Genomic DNA, 27,364 nt, shown 5'->3' on the forward strand with positions numbered 1-27,364 from the left:
GTACATTTGTCCAGATTGAAGGAACATTGTGTCATGTTGTCCTGCTAAATTTCAGAAATCTTTGGTGGCACAGTCACCACCCTCTCAGCCAAGGGCAAAAATGTACTTTGAGCTTTTATTCATAGGCATTGTTCGATGTCAGTATCACATAGTCTCACTGACACATCCATTTCTATATACATATCTTCACTGAGGCAAGGGGATGACATTTCAATATTGTGCCACTTTTACCATTGGTATGTGCTGTGTATCATGTTTTCACTGTATCAATTGGTGTGTCACATTTTTTATGTGACATATGTAGTGTCACTTACAAGGGACACAATGAGGGAAAGACATAGCTTCTTATTTTCTCTCACATAGTTTCTCTGGAATGAGAGGGTGAGACAACCTCCTGTGTACCATCCACTAGCAGACTTGCAGACCATGGAGGATAGGCATGTCATTCAGATCTTCCACCGTGATAGGCAGACAATCAAGGATCTCTGTCGTCAGTTGGAGCCAGATCTGATGACTGCCATTCGTCACCCAGACAGCATACCACCTATTGTACAAGTCATGTCAGTGCTGCACTTCCTGGACACCGGCTCCTTCCAAAATACAGTGGCACTAACTGCAGGGATGTCCCAGCCTAAGTTCAGTCTGGTCTTGAAAGCTGTATTGTCTGCATTACTGAAACACCTGGACAGCTACATACGATTTCCACAGCGTGAGGATTTCTATGGTTTGGCACACATTCCACATGTAGTGGAAGCCATTGATGGTAACCGTGCAGCCTTGGATCCCCCACATGGCAATGCACAGGTCTGTTGGAATAGAAAGAACTTCCACTCCATAAATGTCCAAGTAGTCTAATTGGCAGACCTCTACATTTCCCGAGTATGTGCACAGTACCCATGTTCAGTCCATAATGCCTTCATCATGCCGAACAGCACTATCCCATAGCTGATGACACAACAGTACTCCGAGAGGGCCTGGCTGGTTGGTAATGTGTGCTTGGATGCTATATCTGCTGCCAAATATGATGACACCCTGGACTCATGTTTGCACATGTCATGATTCCTTACAGGGGACTCTGTCTACCCAAACCATCCCTGGTTGTTGACACCAGTGAGGAATCCAACCAGGCCAGGGGATGTCCACTTCAACGAGGCCCATGGAATGACATGGCGTGGCGTGGAGCAGGCTTTTGGGCTCCTGAAGGAAAGATTCAGCAGCATCGATAAGTCTGGTGGAGCCCTCCTCCACTGATCCGCTAAAGTTTGTCAGATCATTGTGGCCTGCTGCATGCAGGTTGTCTTGCCCTGAGGCGGCGGATCCCATACATCCCAGATGAGGAGGAGCTAGCAGTTCCATTGGGTGAGAATGCAGAAATGCCAAGTGTGGAGGACAGAGAAGTAGGAGACATGTAGCCAGATCTCATCAATCAGTACTTCACCTGGGTGGAAGTATATGATGGTCTGGAATTTCACTGATTCCATGGGGTAGTGTGGGGGTCATGATTGAGAAGTGACTCTGTGTGACCATCAGACAGGTCATTTGATGCTTTGCAGTGTACAGCTCAGGTTCTCAGGCAAGTATAGACTTGATGAGTCATGACTTTTGTGAGGATCTCCTTTGTTTGGGGCAGTCAAAGTACACAATCTGAGAGAGTACAACATTTGCTACAGATTTTTCTAGGTTATGTACGCCCTTATGGCCTAAACTACTTGTTTACCACTTTTTCCTTCGAGGACTCTTAATGCCATCCTTATGTGGACATTTCCGAGTTGTGTCAATGGCAGGTGGCTTTAGCTGGTCTGACATGTGAGGTGGACATGAATTGATACAGCTACTGTGTTACATATTTTGGGGTGTGTGAGTCCCATGCCCAGGCTGTTAGGACAGTGGGATCACAGAGATCTGTTCTACACAGTTGGCTTGTTTATCATGGTATGTTGGTCCAGTGGTGTTGTGTGTGTGATCATGTGTCTGACAAAAGTCATCCTGTGCAATCCATTCACTCAACCTTCACATTGTATTGACAATGATCCTGTTTGACATGTATATAGCTGTCATTGTGTTTCCTCACTGCAGGCCACTGTGGATGTGTGTCAACACAGACATAGGTGAGTAACATGCATGCAGATGCATGATCTTTGGAAGTGGGAGGTTATCTGACTTGGGACTGTTGTACTGTCCTCTGCCTGTATTATGTGGCATGCTGATTTGGTAGGCATGGTATAGATATGTGATAAGGGTTTAGCTGATGAAAATTTCTACCAATATGTAAGCCTATTTGGAGGGACACAGTCTGACATGTTACTTACTGCAGTGGTCAGTGGGATGTTACTTACAAACATCTAGGCAGAAGCAATACATGTTTAGACATACTTGACTATGACATTCCTGACATTTGGTCAGCCTAGGTGATGCACAGTGTAATAAATAGAGATTGGTGTTTGTCCGCTTGTGTCATTCTTTTGGTATTGATTCCCAGCAGGACACTACCTATGACATGTCCCTATGACATGTCCCTCCTCACATTTCCTTCTTATGAGTCAATAATGAGCATGAAATATATATCAGATGAAACTACTAACATAGATGGAAAATTACTATCATACTTAGATAGTGTATTAGTTGTGTTTATTTCACATGTGCAAAGGAGATTAGGATGAATGTGAGCAAAGAAATAATGTTCAAACAGTGAAAGGATCAGTCATGATGGATGTTATCAGTAGGGTAGCTCCCACAACATTTTAAGTCTCAAGTCCAGTGTCCTGCTATCCTGGTAAATTGAAAAGTGGTTGTAGAAATATCAACCGGATGCAACTGAGGCACCGAAAGGGAATCTATCAGTTGGGGGTTACTTTCTGGCAGTGGTTGTTGTCTTGCCATCTGCGCCTCCTGGTTGTTTGGGTGGACGTCCACGCTTGGGGGGGGTTCTTCAGCTATAGAGGCAGGGGTGTCTGAGGCATGTCCTTCCCCTGGCAGAGACTCCATTCCACTGGCTGCCACAGATGTTGAAGGGGCTGGTGTAACTTGACCAATGGAAGGGGTCTGGTGTTGTGGATGCTCAGGGTGGTGTTGATGTCTCTCAGCACCCCTGTTATGGCAGCCAGCTGGTCATTATGGACCTCCCACTGTTGCATGACTTCCTGGTAGTTGTCCCTCTGCAGCTGACTGATCTCCCAAATCATGGGCAAGTATCTGGCCCATCATGTCTTGGGATTGTTGGTAATCTCGCAAGACCTGGGAGATGGTGTCCTGGCCACAACTATCCCTAGCAGCCTCACGCCACTAGCCCACTCTATCCCTCCTACGCATCCTACCCCCACATGTCTGTGCCCTTGGCACAGTTTGCCGACTGCCACTAGTGTCAGGTCAATCATTGTCAGTGATTTCGAGTTGTGACTCTGGTACCTGGACTGGGTGGCCCATAATGGTTGTTACTGTCCTTGGGACACAGGTTTGGGGGCACATGGTTGCCTGGGATGTAGATGCAACAGGGCTGGTAGGAGTTGATGTGGGCAGGATGAGGCTGATAGTTGTCATCTGACCAGATTGCCAAGATGAGCCAGAGCCATCCTCAACGTTCACACACCCAGGAGTGCTCTTCTCACTGAGGGTGTCATCCAGGGGGGAGTGGCTGTCTCAGGGGTTCTTTCCATGGTCCCAGTGGCAGGTAGACCTTTTGAAATTGGGGAACAGACAGTTACAGGTTGTTATGTTACATGCATCACGTAGATAAGTATATAAGTTTTGGGCCATGTACAGTTTGACTTTGCTTGACCCCCTTATATGACAGTGACACCTGCTTTCAATTATGAAGATCTGACATTTAGAGTACAGACCATTCCTTTTTAAGTCACCATGCTACAGGATGCCAGAGTATCTTGGCACTTGGATGTCTGTTCATTGACTCATACCTTGGCAACAGTGTAGCATTATATGTTTCATGGTACCGCCCAGTTAGCAATTCTTCATTGTTGAGTAAACAGACAGCTGCACAACGTCATGTGGACACTGACCTGGCCATCAGATTTGGAGTAACCATTCTACCTGGCCATATGTGACGGGTTGCACCAAGTATAGCACACTGCATATATGTGAGATCCCCCCAGGTGAGTAGTGTCCAATAGATGATGGGAGGTAGGAGAGACAGAGTAGCAGAGGACACAGTTGTAGCTGTGTGTGTGGGGTATGTCAGTGGCAGCTGTCCTTGGCATTCCTGTCAATAGCTGTTCTATGGCAACGAACTATACTATTGTTCTCATCCAGGTGAATACAGTTCTATAGGGGATGGGAGGTAGAAGGGGCAGTTTAGAAGAGGACATAGTGTTAGTGTTATTGTACTAGCAGATGTCCATAGCATTGCTGTCATTCCCACAGACTGTACAGTTGTGAAGCATCCAGGTGAGTATTCTCCATTGTTCAGTTTACATGCAAGGCTATTTTCAATATGGTACACTGTTCTGATTTTCTTAATGGTAGAACAGAGCCTACTGGGAATTTTAGTGCTGTCAGTCCCTGTACTACCCACACCATACATAGATGCTGTGCCCCCAGGTGAGTTAAACTTCACATGTGAGATGCCAGACAGGGGTATTCGGACAGCTGGGCTCAGGGGTGGTAAATGGGTTGACTGTTAAGGTGGCAAAAGGTGCTCAGTAAGCATGCATGACAATACATATTTGTGGCTTTATTGGTGTAGTCACTTACCCTTCCTGATTCACCAAGGTATTCCTGTCAAGCCCTCAGGATGCAGAATGGCCAAGACCTTCTCCTCTCGTGATGTGAACTATGGGGGTGGAGGTGGGAGGCCACCGCCAGACTTGAGTACCTCTAGCTGGTGCCTGGCTGACATGGATGCACCTTCCCCTGAGGTCTTTCCACCTCTTCCTGAAATCCTCCCTTGTGCGTGGGTAGCTGGCTACGGAATTCACCCTGTCAGCTATTCTTTGCCACATTTCCATTTTTCTCGCAATTGTGGTATGCTGGAATTGGGCTCCAAATAAGTGGGGGCTCTTCTCTGATAATTTCATCCACCATGACTCGTCGTCTGTGAAACAGGGATGTTTTTGTGGTGACATTGTGTTGGTGGACAACATTGTAAAAGGATGATGGGATGTAGAAGCTATGTGGTGATGGGGTGATGGTTAGAAAATGATGTGTAGAGGTGCTATTTTGTGTGTTATATGGGGGTGGGATAGTTGCCATGTCAAAGTTGGAGGGGCTCCGAATCTGTGGTACTGTTTCTGATTTTGGGCTCTGGCTTCCATGTGTGGCGTTGTAGATGCAAAGGATTGTGGTGTGTAAAGGGGTGTGTTTTATAGTGCAGTTTGTAGGTGTGTCGGGTGTGTGGATGTGTGTCAGCTGTGTGGATGGATTTTTAATCTATCCAATGTGGTGTTGTATATTACTGCAGTGACCACCAACCGCCATTGTATGACTACCATGGAAGAACTGCCATTGTGATTTGTGAGTCGTAATAAGTTCGGTGGTTGGTTGACGGGCTGGCATTGCTGGTGGTAGGACCGCCTATTTTCCACACTCCAGAGTCCTGGCGGTGTTGATGTTTTAGGTGGGTTTTGGTGGTCCTAGCTGTGTAGGTCGTAATACGATAGTCTGTGAGACTGCCAACATGGCTGTCTTTTGGCAGCTGCCACCATGGCGGTCTGGCATTCAGACCCCCAAACTCGTAATGACCCCCTCAGTACTATATTTTAGTGTGAAATTTATCCTTGTATCTGGTTTGGACTCAAGAATGCATTTCACTCTAATTAAACAGCGCTAAAAACACTAGTATTGCGACAAACGTCCATATGCATTTGAGTCATTTGCATTAATCCCCATTTGGGTTGTTGGTTGAGTGGGGTGTTAAACTTGCTCAAGCAACAGCCATGATCCCTGTCAGGGTGAACCACAAAAGTCACTAAATTAACCAGTGCTTAACCCTCTGGTAGCTTGACACAAAAGCAGTCAGGCTTAACTTAGAAGCAATGGGTAAAGTATTTATGCATCACACAAACAGCAGCAATGTAAAAACACAAACAAGATAAATCCCACACCCATTTAGAAAAATATAGTAATAATTAATAACTTATTTGCCACCAAAATGACAGAAATCCAGTTAGTAGCACTGGAGTTATGAATGTTAAAACTTTAAGGTAAAAACTAGCAACTAAAAGAGCAAAGAACCAACCACAGACATCTAGTCGTGCCAGAAAAGTTCAAAGCTAGAAAATATGGCTGACCTCATTGGGGTGCAGATCGGATACAAAGAGTAGATTGGGCCCGCCACTGCTTATCTTTAAAAAATCTCTGATAAGTTAAAGTTCAGTCAGGCAAAGCTGTAGGCAGTGTCTGAGGAGGAGACATTGTTGTCTGGGAGTCGGTGAATGAAGTCATGGTGAACATTTCTACATTCAGACTTATAGCCAGATTTAGATTTTGGAAGATGGGTTACTCCATCACAACAGTGACGGATATTCCATCTGATGAAATATAAATACCATTATTTCCTATTGGATTTATATTTTGGCGGATGGTGAAATATGTCACCGTTATGATGGAGTAACCCGCCCAAAGAAATCTAAACCAGTCCCCTAGTCTCTTTTTTGGAAGTCAAAAATCTCCAGCAGCACGAGGCACCACCATCAAGGGTCAAGAACTGGAGGGTACCCGCTTGGGGGATAATGGTTCACTCAGGCTTAGTCCAGGTGTGGGTTCAAGATGATTCAAGCTTTTTCTGTCCCTGAAGCTCTGATCAGAAGGACAGCAAACAAGCCCTTGGAGTCACTCTGGATTAAATTAGTTGAACAGAGCTCAGGCAGCACAGCAGGCATCTGAGGGTTTAAGGCAGGTTCCAGGAAGCAAAACAGTCCTTCCAGGTGCAAGAAAGAAGTCTTGTGGAGTGCACAGGAGGCCACAGCAGCAGGCAGTCTTTTGAGAGTCCTTCGGCAGGTCCGGAAACTGAAATGAAGAATATGTTTGAGGGTCTTCATTTTTATACCCGGTGCCTTCCTTGAAGTAAGAGAAGCTTCTAGAGAATTCCCTTTGAAGTGATTGAAGTTTCCTGCTTCTGCTGCCCTGGCTCTTGGCTGTCTGCATGAACAATACATGTGTGACAAGTCCTTTGTGTGAAGGCAGGGCACAGCCTATTTAGTTGTAAGTGGGACTGTGCCCAGCTCCGCCCTCCCCATCCTGTCAGTGATAGCCCATCCAGGCACACCTAATTTCTCTGTTCTGTGGCTGTCTGGGAGGGATAAACAATGTTCATCTGCCAACCACATCCAGCCATGTGAACCAGGAACAGGGTGCAGGCACCAAATAGTTAGGGCCGGAAAATGCCAACTTTCTAAAAGTGGCATTTTCAAAATTGTAAGTTAAAATCTGACTTTACCATTAAAGAGGGGTTTAAATTACAATTTCTTAGGCAAAAGGCAAAAAGTTTGAACAAAGACCTCCCTAAGGCTGACAAGCCTAGCAAGGATTTTTCCACAGTCTCGAATTTCACGACTAGGCATAATGATGTAAATTCTGAAATTTCAAGCTGAACAAGTGCAATGCCAAATGCTGGAATTTAAAAGAGAGTATACCAGTGCAAAAAGAATTTCACACAAGTCTACTTTTTGCCTTAGAGAGATATGCATTGCAGATCCTGGCCTATGTTTAACTGTATGTTCTGAAACCTGAAGCCATGTTTTAACCACAAAAGCAACTACCCAGAATAAATAGTAAAAACAGAAATAGACAAACTATTCACAGCTTTCCTAGGAAATGTACTGAGCTATCATTGGAGGTCCATGACATTATTGAGGTTTCATACTGATGTAGGCAAACATTTACCTTGACATTATAATGTACAAATGGGTGTACATTATCCCATATGTAAATGAGCAACTCTAGTTACAGTGCCTAGGAATAGCACAAGAATTGCAGATAAGAGGGGGCGCTAATGCATGTTTTTGTGTCCAAATTCGAGTACTGAGACACTCTATTTGAAGTATCTAAGGCAGCTAGTTTAATTATCTTACTACATACAGTACTATTATTCTCTCTCAACTCAATAATTAGGACCAAGCAGGTTAAAGATGACTACTTTGCTCATAACAGTATATTTCTTATATTAATCGTCCAATGGATGCCGCAAAAAGTATTCACATTCCGTCCTCTTTTTGTTTTTTACTCAAATGTAAATTGTTGTGTTCTCATAATTTTAGGGAGTGCATGGACAAACAACATGCTCCTATTTTTTATCTGCTAGCACTGAACTTTGTCGTGTGATAGTACAAGTCTGAAAAGAGCCCTGAATTTGCCATTTTAATAGGTATTTATTTGATTCCAAGATGTCCAAGATGCCGAAGACTGACACACCCTCAAACAATTGTAGTTAATTTCTGTTTTAAATTTTCATTCATATGTATTGGCAGAAAGCATCATTAAAAAATGCACAAATCGTAGATTAAGCATACACTTCAAGCTTCACAATTAACTATCTAATCTCACATATATTATTTACCAAAACAAAACCACAATTTTCCCACATACGCACAATTTTACATATTGGCATTCTATCGCAGTTTGTCAAATTTGCTGTTGCAACTCTAGGGGCCTATTCGCAAAGGCATTTTGGAGTATACAAAGTAGTTCTCATGTTGAACACTTTCAGTACTTTTACTTGCCTATTGAATCATATTTAGACAGCGAAAATGGGATTCAAGTGTGAATAATCATGCAATACTCATGAAATTAGTAAAAAAGAATAGATCGGACCCTCCGCACTTTGGTGATAGTGCTTTGACTTTATGGGCCAATACATAGAGGCTTGTAAGAGTACATAAAAAGTACTTATGTTGTATGAACTATTACTTACACTACTCATAAATGCTTTTGTGGCTTGGCCACTTAGAGAGTAGCTTTTAAGCATGTCCTAAATAGGCCTGGGAGAAACATTTTGTTCCACCAACATAATCTTGTGTGGTTTATAGTATTTCACATTAAACTTGGTATGCAAAATTCCAGAAATTATGCCTCCTCACGCAGTTCCAAGGTTTTTTGAGTAAAAATCCTACCACAGGAACAAAGTGAAAAAACGGAACGTCAGGGCAATTAATCATGAGACATTGTACATTTTTTTGCCCTAAAATTCAGATTTGCCTTTCACATAGTTTTGCATAATAATTATTAATTTTTCAAAATTTTGCATGATTATGCAAAATAAATTTGCTCTAATTTCTCAAACCCCCATCTTAAAAAGGCATCAAAGATATTTAATTTATTTAGTGGTTTGCCAAATACTGATTCCACTTTCCGACGAGTAATTTAGCGGCCAGTAAATAATTTTTAAAAAACGTATGTATTAATAGGTTAGTTCTTAAAATTCCAAAACGTAGGGGGATCTGACATTCAACATGGAAATTAACAGTATTAAACCAGAATCCATTCAGAATCCCATTTCATGAGTTGTAAAAAAAAACTTTTCGCACTCCTAAAATGGGATTAATACAAAAGAAAAAGCAATTTAATGTTTGAAATGCCGAATTGGGGCATTTGGGACGGTTAAAATGCATAGTACATCTGACCACTAAATCCCAAATAAAGACCTTTGTGTTCCAAATTATTCTATCCCTTTTCGTTGTTCATGATTGTTTGAATGCTTTTTTTTTTGTTTCATAGTGACACAGTAAAAATGATCAGGCTCTCCAATGCATGCCCTGATAGTTTTCCTTTGTCTTCTATCTGATATTTGGAGCAATACATTTCTCTAACCTATAACTCAATGGCGTTTTACTTTCATTATTTACTAACTAATATGCCGTTGGGTATGAAGTGTTATATTTTAATAAATGTGATTTGTTAGCTGTGTTGTACTGATGATTTGCATGCAGTAACTTTCAGCAGTAGAGCTTCATGTCGGCTTTTAGAATTCATCTTTCATCAAATTCTTTCTGCATCACACACACAGCTGTAAATTTAAGGGAGCAGAAATGCATCTTGTCATCTCTTAGGTGTATGACTTTTAGGCATTCACAAAAGAAGCATCGACAAAGCCAAGAGGCGTGGTCGTTGGCTGGGTCAAAAACAATAAGTTGTCCTACATGCACATAGAACAGCATATCTACAGACAATAACTTCCAAAAAATACAAACAAAAACCCATGTGAGGGACCAACAAACATCGAGTCACAAATGTACAAAGAACAATAGTCATAGGTGCTTTGCTACATACAACACAATATGGAGTGTACCAGGGGAACACTAAGGCCCATATTTATACTTTTTTTGCGCCGCATTTCCGTCATTTTATGACGCAAAAACGGCACAAACGTACAAAAAATAATTGTATTTTCTATGTTTGCGCCGCTTTTGAGTAAAAAAATGTCGCAAATGCGGCGCAAAAAAGGTGTAAATATATGCCTAAATTCTGTGCATCAGGGGGCCAATGAGTATATGTATATAATGAAATACAAATTTGAATAGAGAGTCAGACATCAAGCCAGTTTTTTTATACATTTTTCAGTCTCCTTCATAGACTTTCATCCCTTATACATTTGACTGAAAGATAACTTTCTGGGATTTCTCGCAGGCTGAATGCCCATCTTCCTGCTAAAAACATCAGTAACCTGAAGTTGTTTTTCAAATATCATTATGGACAGCTATTGACACTTAATGCAATGTATTGGAGAAAAGGACCACCAGCCCCTCTTCTGAACCTCGCTCCCGGCGCCTTTGAAGTGTTTTTAAGGGGCCTCAAAGCATGAACGCTACAGATAAATCCTAATTGAATTAATACATGACCGAACAAAGGGCATTGGCAGCCTGGCCTAGGTTCGCCTAATGTTGAAAAATTGGAGCTGAAAGGAAGTGTGAGCGCAGATATGACTCACACGAGGTCTCGAACTCAACCATGCAATAAGCAGAATTATACACTGGAGCTCAATGATCCACTGCTAGTGACTCATTTTTTTTATTTTTTATTTGCTATGTCCCTCGGATTCTTTGACCAAGGGTTCGAAATGTGTTAACCTGTAACTGAATTCTCTTCGGGGCGAGGGAATCATTTGTATGCCTGTAGATATAATCAGCACATGTAAAATAGTCTGTATGCAAATGTGAAATCCAATGTGGTCAATTTTTTCAGTATAAGTACTTTTAAAAAAAGCACTGGGAACAGAAGAGGAAGTGGTGGCATTCCGGGACTTTTAGGCCCATATTTATACTTTTTGATGCAAACCAGCTCCGGCGCTGGTTTGCGTCAAAAAATTTACCGCCGGCTAACACCATTCCTACGCACCATGCGGGCGCCTTATTTAAGGATTGACGTTAGCCGGCGCTGCGGGCTGGTCAGAGTAAAAAAAAATGACTCAAACCAGGCAGTGCCGGCGTATGGGAAAATGGGGGTTGTGCGTCAAAAAATGGTGGAAGTCAGGTTTGAGTCAAAAATCATGGCTCAAACCGGACTTGTGCAATTTTTTGACGCACAACCCCCATTGAAATGACTCCTGTCTTAGCAAAGACAGGAGTCATGCCCCATTGCCCAATGGCCATGCCCAGGGGAAAAATTAAAAAATAATACTTACCTCAACTTACCTGTACTTACATGGGATGGGTCCCCCATCCATGGGTGTCCTCTTGGGGTGGGCGAAGGTGGCAGGGGGTGTCTCTGTGTGCAGAGAAGGGCACCTCTGGACTACTTCCATGATCTGAGACCATGGAAGTGAGCCCGCAGGTCCCTTAACGCCTGCCCTCACCCAGGCGTAAAAAAACGGCACACATCAGGCTGTGTGCCGTTTTTAAGGACCGCCCTCCCCTGTGCGTCAAAATGACGCAGGAGTATAATTAAGGCGCACAGGCCTTAAAGTCATTTTTTGGACGGAAATATCTACCTTGCATGTCATTAACGCAAGGCTGTTTCCCGCATCCCCAAAATTACGCACACAGAGGTTTTTGTACGTCCGCTAGATCTGGTGTCATAGTTTAAATATGGGGCAAGGTTTGCGCCGAATGTGCGTCAAAATGTTTGACGCACATTCGGCACAAACAGAGTATAAATATGCCGAGGAGTTTCACACACACTCCTGAGACCTTACTCCGTGTCTCTTCTATACCTTATACCTCTAGCTTAATTATCTGGGAGCATGACACAGCATCCCCAACACAAGAATTTACCCAAAAGAACTGTTTTGTTTATAGATCGCACCGTAAAAGATTTTGGATCCATACGTGCTGACTTATGAGTACTCCCTTGTGAAGACTCATAGATAATAGTGTTTTGCCCCCGTCAAGTGATTCCCACTACTCTTTCTCTATTGATCGTACATTATCTTGAAGAGTTTTACTTGATTAGGATAAGCCATCTATTCATGTTAACACCTTACTTATATTTTGCCCTGAGGAAGTCAATGAGATTAATTTCTCGGAGACGAAACACGTGTTGGCTGTTGGATGTTGTTGTGATGACCACATATGGAATCTTTCTGATGTGATGAAGATGTATGAAAACCTCGCACAAGAATAAAGACACTGAACTTAAACTCTGTTTGGATTATATATTGATTTTCCGAAGACCAAGAACCTAACTGTACAGACTCTTATCTTATTTCATACGAGTGCCCTGGCCTTTTAAATCAGTTTGTTTTTTCCTATTGGAGAAACACTGGAGGTGCTGGGAGGACCCTCCATTCGGGACCACCGTATTTACTATCTATGTCACGGTTTCGGGAGGGTCTGATCAGGACTTTGGTTGGGACACCCCTTGAGGTCACCGAATATCCTAAAGAGGTAGTACACTGGGGCAGAGGAGCAGCTAAAGGCATACACGGAAAGGACAGCAATGGATAGGCACAGGAAACAGGAAAGTAAAAGCAGAGCAACCCTTGTGTGAACAAACAGGAAACGGATTACCAGTGGACAAACACGCTGGGGTTGTACACAGAGTAAGGTGCAGAACCTCCCACAGTGACAGGGAATCTCAATGCCTCTGTGCAGTTTGCTCTTACAGATAGTCACCCTGCCAGCCCCATAGAAAGGAGGCAGCAGAAGTGATTCTGTCTCTGGACCCTAGAGCACAAACAAGGATAGTACTTACATACACAGGACACGCTCTTGTGGGTCCAGCTCGAAACACAGTGGCGATCCCTGAGAAAACAGCAATAGCACACTGTCACTGTTAGGCACGAAATACAACGTATAACACTGGACAAGGATGGGGGCTGGAATTGCCTCCTGGAAACCAGGAGCCAACCCCAGTACACAGGAGGACACGTATACACTGGTGAAGACTGATAGAACACTTACCAGACACAAAGAACCAAGAAGAAACAGGAACAGAAGGGAACAAACAAAGAGGCAGAGGCAAGAACTAGGAACAGGCTCAGACTGAAGCAAAGGCGGGTCTAGGACTTGAAAACAGGGCGCAAACTTCTGGCTGGAACAGACAGAGACAGGACTGGGAAAGTGAGAACAGGCTCTGGCTGGAACAGGACAGGACTGGAATACAGGGAGTAGGAAATGAGCAGTAAACAGGACTGGGAAACAGAGAGAAGGTTCAGGCTGAAACAAGGCAGGAGCAGGGCAGAGAAACAGGGAGCAGGCTTTGGAAGAAACAAACAGGTACAAGGCTAAGAAGTAGGGAGCAGACTCTGGCTGGAACAATCAGGAGCAGGGCAGAGAAACAGGAAACAGGATCAGGCTGGAATAGAACAGGAACAAAACTGGAACACCATCAAACAAGGGGTCTGTAACACAAAGGAATTGAAGTCAGATGCACGACGGGGAGCTTGAGGAAATGGCTGCTTATAAGCAGTTCCAAGCTGGGCTGCACAGGAGAGGTTTCAGGTGTGTGTGGTTTCGGACACTTGCAAGTCCTGGAGGAGAGGATCCAGTGAAAAGGAGCAACTGGACTTCTCCCATTGAAAACAATGGGAAACAGAATCCGGGTTTTCCTGACTACCAAGCTGTGCATTATGGGATTTGCAGTCCCAAGAAGCAAATGTAGTCCTACACAAGTGTAACATGGAGAAAAGAGAAACAAACAGGAGTCAGCAAGGGACTCTAGATAGGTGTTCAAGGTGATTCCCAGGCTTCTGACAGTCCCCTTACAGCGCCCCCTGGAAATGGGACGACCGAGTCATAACAGTATACCCCCTCCCACCAGTCTGCTCAAGAAGAGAAGGCGATCCTTTGGCTGAAAAAAGTTGAAGAGGAACAGCCACAGCAAGAAAATCCAACACCAACCTTGGTGGATAAGTTTACAGTCCTGCCATAGGTAAAACTTCCAATGAGCAAAGCATGTATTAATACCCATATGGGCTCCGATGTCTTTCCTCTCTATTGTTCGATTGATATGGGAGGAGTGCATGGAGTTGGTTTCTGGTGAAGTAGATTCAGGAGCAAGGAGATCTGGAATGGCATTACGGGCAGTTATCTTTATGACATTAGTTTCCAGTTCAATACTTTCCTCTTTGGAGGAGCTGATTGGTGTATTAGTAACTGTCAGGTCTGTAACACCTTCTGACAAGCAGGATTTGTCTATTTCTGCAGCAGTATTTACATTGATTGTGGTCTGAGGCTTGCAAAGCATAGAGACTTGGGAAACATGGGTAACTGGTGTTCTCAAAGTAAACATGATAAAGTCAGAATTTTCTTTCGTCTTGGATGACTTCGGAGTATCAAGTTCAGGAGCAACAAGAGTTTTTAAGTCTTTAGAAACTGGATTAACATCTGAAAATGTAGAAGTTCCACAAACTAATTCTTTAGGGTGATCTTCAGACAAGACTGGGATTTCTTCATTGCAAGTGCTCTGTGGTGTGTTCGTGGTATCAGAAATGGTTTATTTGCAAGGCGTTTCTCCTACAGGTAGTTGATCTTCAACTCTGTTAACACTGAAAGGTTGTTCTTTGGAAAGAAATGGAACCGGAGTCTCTTAAGAAATCGCCTTTACATTGGTATCTAAATTTTCAGCTCTTGCCTTTGAATTGATGATTGTTTCTTGCAATAAAACACTAAGAACAGTACTTATCATCAGATCTTCGAATACAAGATTCAAATTCAAGTCTTTAGTTTTAGTGGGACATATATCTTTCAGTACTTGAGCTTCAGTTTCAGATTGCTGGTTTTCAGGAGTCTTTAATTTCAGAGACACAGCAGGTGGCATTGGTGTGGCTGATTTTACATCAAAATCAGATACCGGTAGATCAGAGATCTGTTCTTCACTAATCGTGGAGCTGGAAACAGGATACACATTGGCAGGGATCAGCAGGTCAGGATCAGTGGTTGAGGCTGCAACTGTGTCCAGTTCTAGGAGAAGGCTCTCATTTCTTATGACAGGCTGTTTAGTTTCAGATTGCTGGCTTTCTTCCTTGTCTGAAATCTCCACGGTTTGCTTTGACACAGAAGAGATTTTTAAAGTTTCTGAGAAGTCCATTACATTCTCAGTAATTGCGGGTATTTCTTCACAGTCAGAAAAATCCATTAGTTCACTTGAAACAGGAACTGTCTCTTCCTTATCTGAAAATTCTATGATATTGTTTGAAAGGGCATGAGTATCCCCACAATCTGAAAATTCTGGTGTGTGCGCCATTTGAACAGCACTATCTGCAGGTTTGTTCACGGCAAGGCAGGAACCACTGTCATCACTAGATTCAGATTCTTCAACACTGTTGCACAACTTGCCATTAATCTCCAGAAAAGTCATATCTGGGTTTCTTAAGGTGCAGCTATTGGAATCTGTATCATGACTCTCTTCTTCCTTTAGCTTTATTTGTTCTGTTAGAGGGGCTGAGACACTTCCTTCTGAAGACTCTGATCCATCCTTTGAATCAAGAGGTGTCAAATCTCTCAGAGATTCAGTCAATTGTACAGGGATATTCTCTGGAAAACTACTAGCTGAGAGAGATTCCGAAGAAGAGGCTGATATATTTATAACTGGAGCAGTCTTTTGACATTCATTCATAGCAGGGAAAATCTGCTCTATAGTAGTCTTTGGAGAGGCACACAAAGTAGCATACTGTTCTTTCAGCCAAAGCTGGTGATCATTTTCTTTTTTCAGGTTTTCAAATTGCCTTGCAGTAGTTTCCATCATCTGCTCTGTTACTTTTTCTACCTTACAGATAAACAGAATGTCTGGTTCTGGCAACAGTGAAATATGTATTGATGAAAAGAGCCCACGTGCACAATTTCTTGTGTATGTTACAACATATTCATCATAGAAGTCCAATATCTGCCTTTTAATCTGCCAAAACTGCTCTTTTAGTGTGTGTATGTCCATATTGTTATCAAACCCACTCAGAATAGAAAAGGGTTTAGCAGAGCTTTTAGGGATTGCGACTGGTGTATTATCATCCAGTTTGGGAAGAGCACAAGCCTTTTGAGTGGAACTAAGGAATCCCACAGTCTTTACTGATCCATTTGATACAGGTTCTATCCTGCTCACTTGAAAGCACTGAGGGACTGGTAGATCTTTACACGAGTCAGCACAACACTTAGGAATTGAGACTGATGTACTGTCATCCAATTTGGGAGGAGCACAAGCCATTTGAGTTGAACTAAGGAATCCCACAGTCTGTACTGATCCCTTAGATACAGGGTCTAGCCTGCTGACTTGAAAACTCTGAGGGACTGATAGGTCTTTATAAGAGTCAGCACTGCACTTTAAATTCTGAGAAACTGGCCTAGATGGGCTGAAGCACTCAACAGAAAACAAGGGAATCGGTAGTGTGGCTTCTTGAACAGTGTCAGGGTTCTTTGTTTTGGCAGAGTGCTGGAAGTGGTCTTGGGATGCACTAGCATGAGGCAAGGAATTAACCGTCTTTTCTTGAGAGTAAATGTCTTGTGCAGAGGTAGCAAAAGCACTTCCACGGTTACGAACATTCTTACTGGCTTCAGCTAATAGATACTGCAAAAACTCATTATGTCCTTGTAATTCTTCTACAGACAGGGACTGGGGGTCATAGCCACAAATAACAGAATAGTCTATCATTGAAAGATTAGCAAGCCACTCAGTATAGTACTGAACTTGCAAGTTATGGTTTTCTTTAACAAGTCTATCCTTTAAACTAAGGTCTTTTTTAGAGGATTTCAGAGAATGTATAGGCTTAGAAAGGGGTGTCTTAACATGATAGGAAAGCCCTTTAGGTTTGTGTGTGCCTTTACTGCCAGGGGAGCTTGAAATGTTTGGGTCGTGCATTCTGTCACGGTTTCGGGAGGGTCTGATCAGGACTTTGGTTGGGACACCCCTTGAGGTCACCGAATATCCTAAAGAGGTAGTACACTGGGGCAGAGGAGGAGCTAAAGGCATACACGGAAAGGACAGCAATGGATAGTCACAGGAAACAGGAAAGTAAAAGCAGAGCAACCCTTGTGTGAACAAACAGGAAACGGATTACCAGTGGACAAACACGCTGGGGTTGTACACAAAGTAAGGCGCAGAACCTCCCACAGTGACAGGGAATCTCAATGCCTCTGTGCAGTTTGCTCTTACAGATAGTCACCCTGCCAGCCCCATAGAAAGGAGGCAGCAGAAGTGATTCTGTCTCTGGACCCTAGAGCACAAACAAGGATAGTACTTACATACACAGGACACGCTCTTGTGGGTCCAGCTCGAAACACAGTGGCGATCCCTGAGAAAACAGCAATAGCACACTGTCACTGTTAGGCACGAAATACAACGTATAACACTGGACAAGGATGGGGGCTGGAATTGCCTCCTGGAAACCAGGAGCCAACCCCAGTACACAGGAGGACACGCATACACTGGTGAAGACTGATAGAACACTTACCAGACACAAAGAACCAAGAAGAAACAGGAACAGAAGGGAACAAACAAAGAGGCAGAGGCAAGAACTAGGAACAGGCTCAGACTGAAGCAAAGGCGGGTCTAGGACTTGAAAACAGGGTGCAAACTTCTGGCTGGGACAGACAGAGACAGGACTGGGAAAGTGAGAACAGGCTCTGGCTGGAACAGGACAGGACTGGAATACAGGGAGTAGGAAATGAGCAGTAAACAGGACTGGGAAACAGAGAGAAGGTTCAGGCTGAAACAAGGCAGGAGCAGGGCAGAGAAACAGGGAGCAGGCTTTGGAAGAAACAAACAGGTACAAGGCTAAGAAGTAGGGAGCAGACTCTGGCTGGAACAATCAGGAGCAGGGCAGAGAAACAGGAAACAGGATCAGGCTGGAATAGAACAGGAACAAACTGGAACACCATCCGACAAGGGGTCTGTAACACAAAGGAATTGAAGTCAGATGCACGACGGGGAGCTTGAGGAAATGGCTGCTTTTAAGCAGTTCCAAGCTGGGCTGCACAGGAGAGGTTTCAGGTGTGTGTGGTTTCGGACACTTGCAAGTCCTGGAGGAGAGGATCCAGTGAAAAGGAGCAACTGGACTTCTCCCATTGAAAACAATGGGAAACAGAATCCGGGTTTCCCTGACTACCAAGCTGTGCATTATGGGATTTGCAGTCCCAAGAAGCAAATGTAGTCCTACACAAGTGTAACATGGAGAAAAGAGAAACAAACAGGAGTCAGCAAGGGACTCTAGATAGGTCTTCAAGGTGATTCCCAGGCTTCTGACAGTCCCCTTACAGCGCCCCCTGGAAATGGGACGACCGAGTCGTAACAATCTATTGTTAAAGAAATGTTTTGGTGATATTCTGTTAGCGCCTATCCCTATAATTTCCCCCCCTTTTCTTCACAACTTTAGAGTAAAAATATGCCCCCTAGTTTTGCTATCTTCTTATAAACATATGTTTAAAAACCTCGATATCCAAAATGATGCCGACCAAAAACACCTAGACCTGGCTGAAGGTGTCACACATGACATGGGATACAATGTTGTGTTCGCCTAATTTTGCATCAACAGGTGCCCAATTATACCTCATCTGCCACTAAAGCATGCATGCAAAGTGCCAATCATATGCCCCTGAATTTATAATCACCCAGCGCTCCCCATATTCTCAGGTTCACCTTAAGAACCTAACACAGTCCTGAACTGATTCACCGCACCGGGATGCTCCAGTGAGGCACATTATTATTTCACATGCCTTGCTGGGAACAGTGTAGCATTGCCCTTAACTGGGCGACAACATGTAGTTTGCTGGAGGGGGAAGTAATTGTTCACCCCTCACTAACTGAACCCTAATGGTTGGATTGATGCAATGTCAGCCAAATAGTATAAAATGACCTTGTGGGAAACAGACGGGGTCTTTAGAGCGGAGCAAGATACAGTGCAATAAAGTGTTTTCCCTGAACTACGGTGTCCGCGTAGTTATACTGGGTCCACTCTACAGGTAGTGGAATACTTTATGGTCCAAACTATGAAAACAATGAGCATATTATATATCAAGAAATTAGAAGAGATGGAGCAATTGACACAGGCGAGACACATAAATAATCATTAATAGATGAATGGGATCTTCACAAGGTTGTTAGAAATTGAAAGCATATTTGTAAATTGTTATGTCTCGGTACTAAGAATCCTTGTAAATAAAAGTAATAACATAGCAAAGCAAATTTGAACAGGCAGGTTTTCCATAGACTTAAAGAGTTAGGGCCTGATTAGGGGAGGAGGCATTTCTGTCAAAATATATCAAAGCGTGCCAGTGTTTACAAACTGCTGGAGGATGTTTCACAAAGATTCACAGTTTTTTAGGTATGGATTCCAACATCACGGGAATTAAATAGTCCTAAAGCTAACAAAACACAGAGTGGGCTTTGGGTCTACTCCTTTCAACTAATGACTGTTTTCAATCAATCTCTTTCAGTTATTGGTTTGAGACTTTGTCAATCCAGTTTTGGCTCTTCCCAATGGAGTATTCATCCTTCACCTGACATTGTTGGGTGTTTCGGTGCGTACTTCTGCCTCCACTTGACTGTTTCCATTGAACTGTATGAGAGGCTTTTCACCAACGAGAGTACTCGGTGTTCAATTCTGCTGGCTCTCTTCTGTAACGTACTAACTCTGCACTCAGTAGCACATTAGCATTCATATTAATAACAAAAGTACAATAAATGATTTAAGAACATTGATTTATGTGGTGATTAACATACCATATATCTCTAATTGCATACACAAGTTTAATGCAGCTGGGCTATGTCAAGGTCTTTCAATTTCCATTAGTGGTTTCAATTTGAATCTAACCATATGCTGGAGAATCTGCAATTGCTGCCCCTGCAATTATTTAATTAAAAAATGTTTCTGCTTCTATTTTACTCAGTGTTACACTGTGTTAACTCACTGCACTAGTCCATGGCCTTGTGAGGATTTCCATAATGTGGTAATACCCATCTTTGTCAGAAATAGTGCCATATCAGTAAATCTATTGCCTATTTTCCTCTTGCTAGGAGGATGGAAGAGGCCCAGCATGCAAAACTGGGGTTTTAAAAGGTCATGTCTACCAGTCACTCTCTCTACCACTGACACTACCTACCTACTTCCAATAATCCCTTAATAGTGAGCATATTGTGGTAAAGTGGAAGAAACTCACCCACTCTTCTTTACACCTCAGGCATAGAGTGCATTTGCACCTTCAGTGCCCTTGAGCAGGCCTACTACCCTTATGTTATTTCTATGGGATCCCTCTTAAGAGTCCTCTGCCCATTCCATCAGGAAACTAATCCTGTCTGCAAGTTCTTTCACCATAACACGTTATTGGGCCATCCGAGGAAATAGTTGTTCCAGTTGACCCTCCATTACCTTAATTCGGCCTGCAATTTTCTTAGTCATCACTGAGTAGGTATATGTCAACCATATAAGGATATAAGCTTTTTGCAGGTTCCCCTTACCCCACATTTGCCCCCATTTGGACTATTAGCTGCTGTTTTTTCAATTCTGAGAGTGCAGTGAGGCCTGCTGTCCAGACCTTTGAAGAGTAAATGATGATAACACTCAAGAGAAGGCTGCCTTTTGCTCCTGTAGACAGGTTGGAGACAGGACAGAGTCGGAAACCCATGTCCAGCACTGTTTTTCCCCTGGGGGCAAGCCCTTAGGAAGCCACACCTCTGGGGTTGGCTACCATGCTCCTGACAAACAAGGAAAGGTTATGCCATCTTAAAAGGGGCAAGAATGTTGCACTCTTGGATAGCCAGATGCTACATCAAACGTGAACCTCATCATCCAAGAGGAGGGGACCCACTAGCCATTGGCTACTAACTGGTTTGTCCCCCCTCTGGGAACTTTCCTGGGATAAATGTGGCACCCTGGCACCCACGATTTCAGTACACCGTGGATTTGGAGAAAGCACCAAAGAAGGACCATCCTGCTGGCATTGAAAGTGCACAAAGAAATGCTGCACTGTCTAAAGAACAGCACCTCCTGCACTTTGGTCTAGTAAAGTTTAGATCTTGTCCGTGGCTCCTGGCTTGAGGAAAAGTTGATTCTCAGCCCCACACTGAAGCAGTGATGCCAAGGGTCAGTCGACTGGCCCATTGGAACAGCACCAGGGGCATTAAAGCTGGAGGAGCCCAAATCGTCAAGTTGATAGCCACCACAGATGTTTTGCCACTACTGGACACCAGGTACTTCAAGAGACTTATCAGAGATAGTCAAAAGTTGCTCCTGTGTCTGCTGGACCTGTGGGTGTTGTCTGTTCTCAGATTCATCACCCAAGAGGGACATTAACCTCCACCAAAGTTTAGCAGCCTGATCGCTGTGTCGCAAGATCCAAAGGCCTGCCAAAGCAGTTGTTTTACCATTGAAAGAGGAATTCATGAGACCCCAAGATCCACGATCAAAGTCACTCCAACTCACCCATGGACCGAGGACTCACCCAGAATTGACCCCCATTAACCGCACAGCATCAGTAGCATCCTTGAGCATCCTTTGCCTGCATCCCTCAGCATCACGACCACTCCATTATGGTCTATGGCAGTTTCCCCGTAAAGTCTGGATTTTGCTTCAAAGATGCTTTGGTGGGCAGGCAAATGTTCAAAGTATCCTTACTGTCCTCCTAGACCTCTGCCCTGTTGGGATCGTTGCCCAACTCGGGTTGGGGGTTGCCAGACTAACTGTTTCAATCTTTTCAAAAGTTTACAAACTTTTTGATGGCCAATATTTGTTGATATAAAAGTTATCTAATGCATCCCTCTGGTGGACTTTGATAATCAAGGACTCCAAAAATTAATCAGAATATGCTCTATTTTTAAATATTGTTGTTGCATCTCTTTCTTGTTTTGTGACTTTCTCATTCTGTTGTTTGGTGCTGTTAAATGCTTTGCACTCTGTTCCTTTGCCAAGACTTAGTGGTCAAAGCCACAGCTACCCAGGATTGAGTTTAAGATTAAGTAAACATACTTGACTGGACCCACAATGGCATTTGAGAGTGTATTTCATGATAAGGCCCTATAGCCATATGAAATAATACACCCACATCCTCACAAACCAACACTGCACCTATCTTCCTTTCGAGTGCCTGCCTGGTGACAGTGATCACAATTAGCACCTGATCCAGTTTCTCATGAATATAATTGCTCTACATGCACCTTCAGAGATCATGGGGTCTGCAGCGCAATCCCTGGTAAATCACTGCTGTCCCCCACCTTTTCAGTCAGTTTTCAGTCTGCCCTTTATGCTACAATTCTTGCACTTCATGAGGTTTGGGTGGTACGTGCTGTATAATACATACTTTGCCCTATACAAGGGGAATTGTTTGTTAGTCTGCAAGTTAAATCAAGTGACCCAGATACATTGTGATTTCACAGAGCTTAGGAGCAGAACATTGTTAGGTAGCTTTGGTGTTTGAGGTTATTTTGCCCTTCTAGACTAAGTATCAGTACATGGGTCAGGAATGATCTACTGGATTGTCCGCTTTACTCATCTTGGGGCATCACATGTGGGTGGTGTCGCTTGTGACCCCTCTAACTCAGGACTCGTTGTCACTGCAAGTCCAGGATAGCCTTCTCATGGGGCATTCATAGGCCTCACACTAGAAATTAATTTGCAAGTTTTTCACTATCAGGACATGTATAACTTAAAAGTACACGTCCAACATTTTAGTTAGAATGCACCCTGTCCTATTGACTGTCTAGGGCCTAACTAACGGGTGACTGTAATAAAAAGGAAGTTTTAGACTTGGCAAGAGGGTTACTTTGCCAAGTCAAATTGGGAGTTTAAACCTGCATACAGGCTTCAAAGGCTGGCCTGAGACATGTTTTAAGGGGCTGCTAAAGAAGCAGTGGCACAATACGTCTTGCAGGCCCACTAGTAGCATTTAATTAATCAGCCCTGCATATATGATATTTCACTTTTCTAGGGATTTATATGTATATTAAATACGCCATTCAGGTGTAAGCCAATCTTTCCATATTTTAGCAAGTACAAGCACATTAGCAGTCCACAAAGTCCAACAAGCCAACAAAAATAGTTTCAGAAAACAGGAGGGGTGAAGGCTAAAAGTTTGCCGGTGACCCTGAAAAGAGGGCCAAGTCTAATTTACCGTATAACTAGGGGATGTCTGTTAGTTTCTAGGATGAAAATTCATGAACTGACATTCAAACTCTCCAGCAGCTCCCTGTTTTAGTGAAATGGTGGACCCTTCATGAATGGAATTACAGAGGGAGGAAAGAGCTTCCTTAATGTTTCTTCTTTGCAAATGCCAATCTTCTTTGCAGGTAGGAAGAGAATCATACAGCCACATTACTTAACCATGCGATTGGCAAGAATGAAGAGGACTGCTCATAATCAACCGTATCAAAAGCAACATAGAAATTCAGAAATAAGCACTTAGTCATGCAAAAAGAGATCCTCAAAGACTAAAGCTCAAAAAGCATCATCCACCCCCTGAACTGTAACATCCTCAGTGCTGTATAATGTGTTAAATAATGGCACTCATAAACTTTTATAGAGTACTGCGGGTTTTCCAATACAGAGAAGATGTATAATGAGGTAAAATGTGTTGTGGTGTTTCTGGTTAGAACAGAGGTGTTGTTTTAGTAACGAAAGGTAAAATAAAGGTCTTATACAGTTTTATTTGAGTTTTTGTAAAGTCATTTTTCAGTGGTGTGTGAACAGCACTAGTGTTTTTAAATTGCCACCGCTGAGTTTTATAAAAATTTAAATAAGAGTTCAAATGAGTTTAGTTTTGCTTTGTGATCTCTAGTGGATGATGACATGCCAGTTTCATATATAGTTTGCAAATCTGAAGTGTTTGCAGTGTGGTGACAGATGAAATACTCTTCAGTTTAACATATAAAATGTCCACAAGACATTGTTTTAATTGTTGGCCCCGATGTCTAAAGGTGTAAAGATTTTGTGTTAACCAGACTTTCAAAAAGTGGAGAATGGTACAGAAAAAAAAGCAATGTGGAGAGATCCACCAAATTAAATAAGAGAATTATCCCAATAACATTTGTTTGTAGTGTTGGTCAATGGTATGTAGGTATAAAAAAGAAGAATGATTGAAATCATTGCGGAACTCAATCTGCAAATTGATCCGAGGAAAAATCTTTCATGGCCAGCTGGCAATGCAAGAGGTGAATTTGGTCACTCATCATAAAGAATGAGGAAAAATACATTCTACACTGATCCTGTATCATGGATTTAATGACACAATTAAAGCAGGCTTCTAGTTGGTCAAGCAATTTTTATAGGAAGTTAGGGCTTTTGTCTTGTTTGATATTATAAGTACTTACCAGTAAGTTAATTACTTTGAGTCTCCTTTTTTATCCCAGTTCTCACAATCTAAGATGATGTCACACCAATAGACATGACCTGAACTGCAAGACCAAGGGCCTGATTTAGATTTTGGCAGAATCAGTCCAGCCTCCGATTTGCTATTGGACATTCCGCCCGCCGCCTTGGCAGTCTGCCCGCTCAATTTAGATGTTGACTGTCCCATAAACTAAAGTCCTTTGGCGACCATTGTCACTGCCAGTAGTGTATACCCCCATCAACGGTGCCATTGGGAAAGTGGCTGACGGCGTACATTAGTACTGGACAAGTGCATGTTTAAACATACTTGCAAGCAATAATGCAACAATATGCAGTGCATATGTGTGTAATGTGGTATTTTAAAAAACTTAAAGAAATATTCCTCTACATATTATTCACAATCAGAAATTTGGTACAAACTGCCTTCATGCTAATGACACCTGCACAAAAAGGTACATTAATTCCTAATTTGAAATGTGTCCATACAAGTCTGTGCAATAATTTTCCTTAAACTACCATATCAGATATATAAGCAGTACACATCAATGTAATTACAAAAATCCAATATAATGTTGTAATTGCACTACACAATGCAACATGTGTTAAAACAAAATGTACATCCAATGTCACCTCTAACCTTTAAACATGTCATAAATGTATTAAAGTCACATTTTCCCTTGTCTTGTGCAATTTCTGTTAACCATTAGATTTAATCGAACTTTTTAAAGTTTTATTTTCCCTATGTGATGAATATGTATGTATTATTAACACATATCATGTTCAAATAAACACACCTGCGTTCACAAGTTACAAAATATAAACATGTATAATTTTGGTGTAAGTGTCCAGTATCAAGGTTGAACACTTGCATCAAAATTAACATGTTCATTACAAATATCCAACACTAATGGAGACACCATATAAATATGTCAAAAATAAAACCACCTGTGGTTGTCACTGTCAGAAATGAAAATAAGTGCATGTCACACACATCTGCATAAATAACATTGTGACAAATCAATGACCAATAAGTTAAAATTAATGACAGGACAAAGTTAGCGAAAATAAATGCAAATGTATTCAAACAATGAGATATGTCTCACTTCATTTAAATTAAAAAAAGGTAATTGTCTATTGAGTCCAGGAATGGACATGTGGGCTTCAGGCCTAGAACTTGCCCCTTATGACACTGCCAAGTACAACCTCCTCAGTAAGAGGTATCGAGTGGGCAGAGCAGGTTCCATCAATGATCTTTCTTGCAAGTGACAGGTTTGGATTTGGCAGGGGTCAGGGAGAAGGCAAGAGTAAAAGCATCTGGAGTAGAAGGGATAAAAGGGGTGGGAAAGGATGGGGTTTGAGAGGTAGAAGGAACTGGAGTGGGTGTTGTGAGTGTTTTTGTCTGTTGTGCAGGTGCATGTGGGTTTGGTGTGTCTGGTGCATGTTTAGGTGTGCATGTCTTGGAATGCGTGTGGTGTTCAGGTGGGCATGTGCATTGGCATTAGGTGGGTGTTAAGGTGTATATGCCTTTCTGTGAGTGTTTATGTTTGGATGGGTGTGGTCTGGCAGGTGTACTGTGGGAAGGTGATTGTGAGTGAGTGCGTCTGGTATGCGTTGTTTTCCATGTAGGTGTGTGTATGGTTGAGTGTGTGTTTGGATGTGTGAAATGTAGAGGTGGATGTTGTGATTGTGGGGCCTGTGGGTGTGGTGGTGGTTGGGGTTGAAGTGATGGTGGTGGGAGTGCATGTGTCTGTGGTGATGGGTGTTGTGGTTGTGAGTGTGGTGGTTGTTTCAGTGGTAGTGGGTGCTGTGTTTGTGGGTGTGCTGGTTGTGTCTGTAGTGGTGGGTGTTGTGGTGATTGTGTCTGTGGTGCTGGGTGTTGTAGTTGTAGTTGTGGGTGATGTGGTGGGTGTTATGATGCCTATGGGTGGACTGTCATTAGTGTGTGTCTGTCACATGGGTGTATGCTTGAGTTTTTTGGTGTGTTTTTGTTTATGTGTGTGTGCTGCCTTGGTCTGTTGGAGTGGGTGCAGGCAAGAAAGTGAGTGTGCTTGTATTTGGGGTAGGAGGTGGGATTTGGGTTGAGGAAGGGATAGGAGTAGGGCCACAAGGTGGGGCCAGTTGGGGGTCTGCAGTAAGTGCAGAGGTGATCTTCGCAAGTGATCCCTGCATTCCAGACATGAAACTATGAATGGCATCTGAGAATGCAACCATTTGTTGCATTTGGGAACAAAGCCCCTGGATGCCATTCACAATTGCTGTCTGGCTTACAGAGATGGTGTGTAAGAGGTCAAAAACCTCTTCAGTGAGCGCTGCCGGTGGAACGGGGCGGGGGAGGTGCATGCAGCACAGGAGACGCCACCCCTCTTAGGGGGGCTGGTTTTCACCAACTGCAGGGGAGCAAGAGGGAGGGTGGAGATGGTAATATGAGTGTCAGAGAAAGGATGCAGATATTAAGGCCCATATTTATACTTTTTTAGCGCCGCATTTGCGCCGCTTTTTGACCCAAAAACGGCGCAAACGTACAAAATACAATTGTATTTTGTTAGTTTGCCTCGTTTTTGCAGCAAAAAGCGGCGCAAATGTGGCGCTAAAAAAGTATAAATATGGGCCTAAATGTTCTGTCAGGTCTGCCCCCACTAGGAACTGGTCTTTTGTGGAGGCCTTTGAAGAAAATGTGTCGCTGGTAGCCTCCGTGCCTGTCTCCTCAGCCTCCAAACCACTGTGCCCGTCTGTGTC

Source organism: Pleurodeles waltl, chromosome 9 (genome assembly GCF_031143425.1).
Source record: "Pleurodeles waltl isolate 20211129_DDA chromosome 9, aPleWal1.hap1.20221129, whole genome shotgun sequence".
Taxonomy (NCBI): domain Eukaryota; kingdom Metazoa; phylum Chordata; class Amphibia; order Caudata; family Salamandridae; genus Pleurodeles; species Pleurodeles waltl.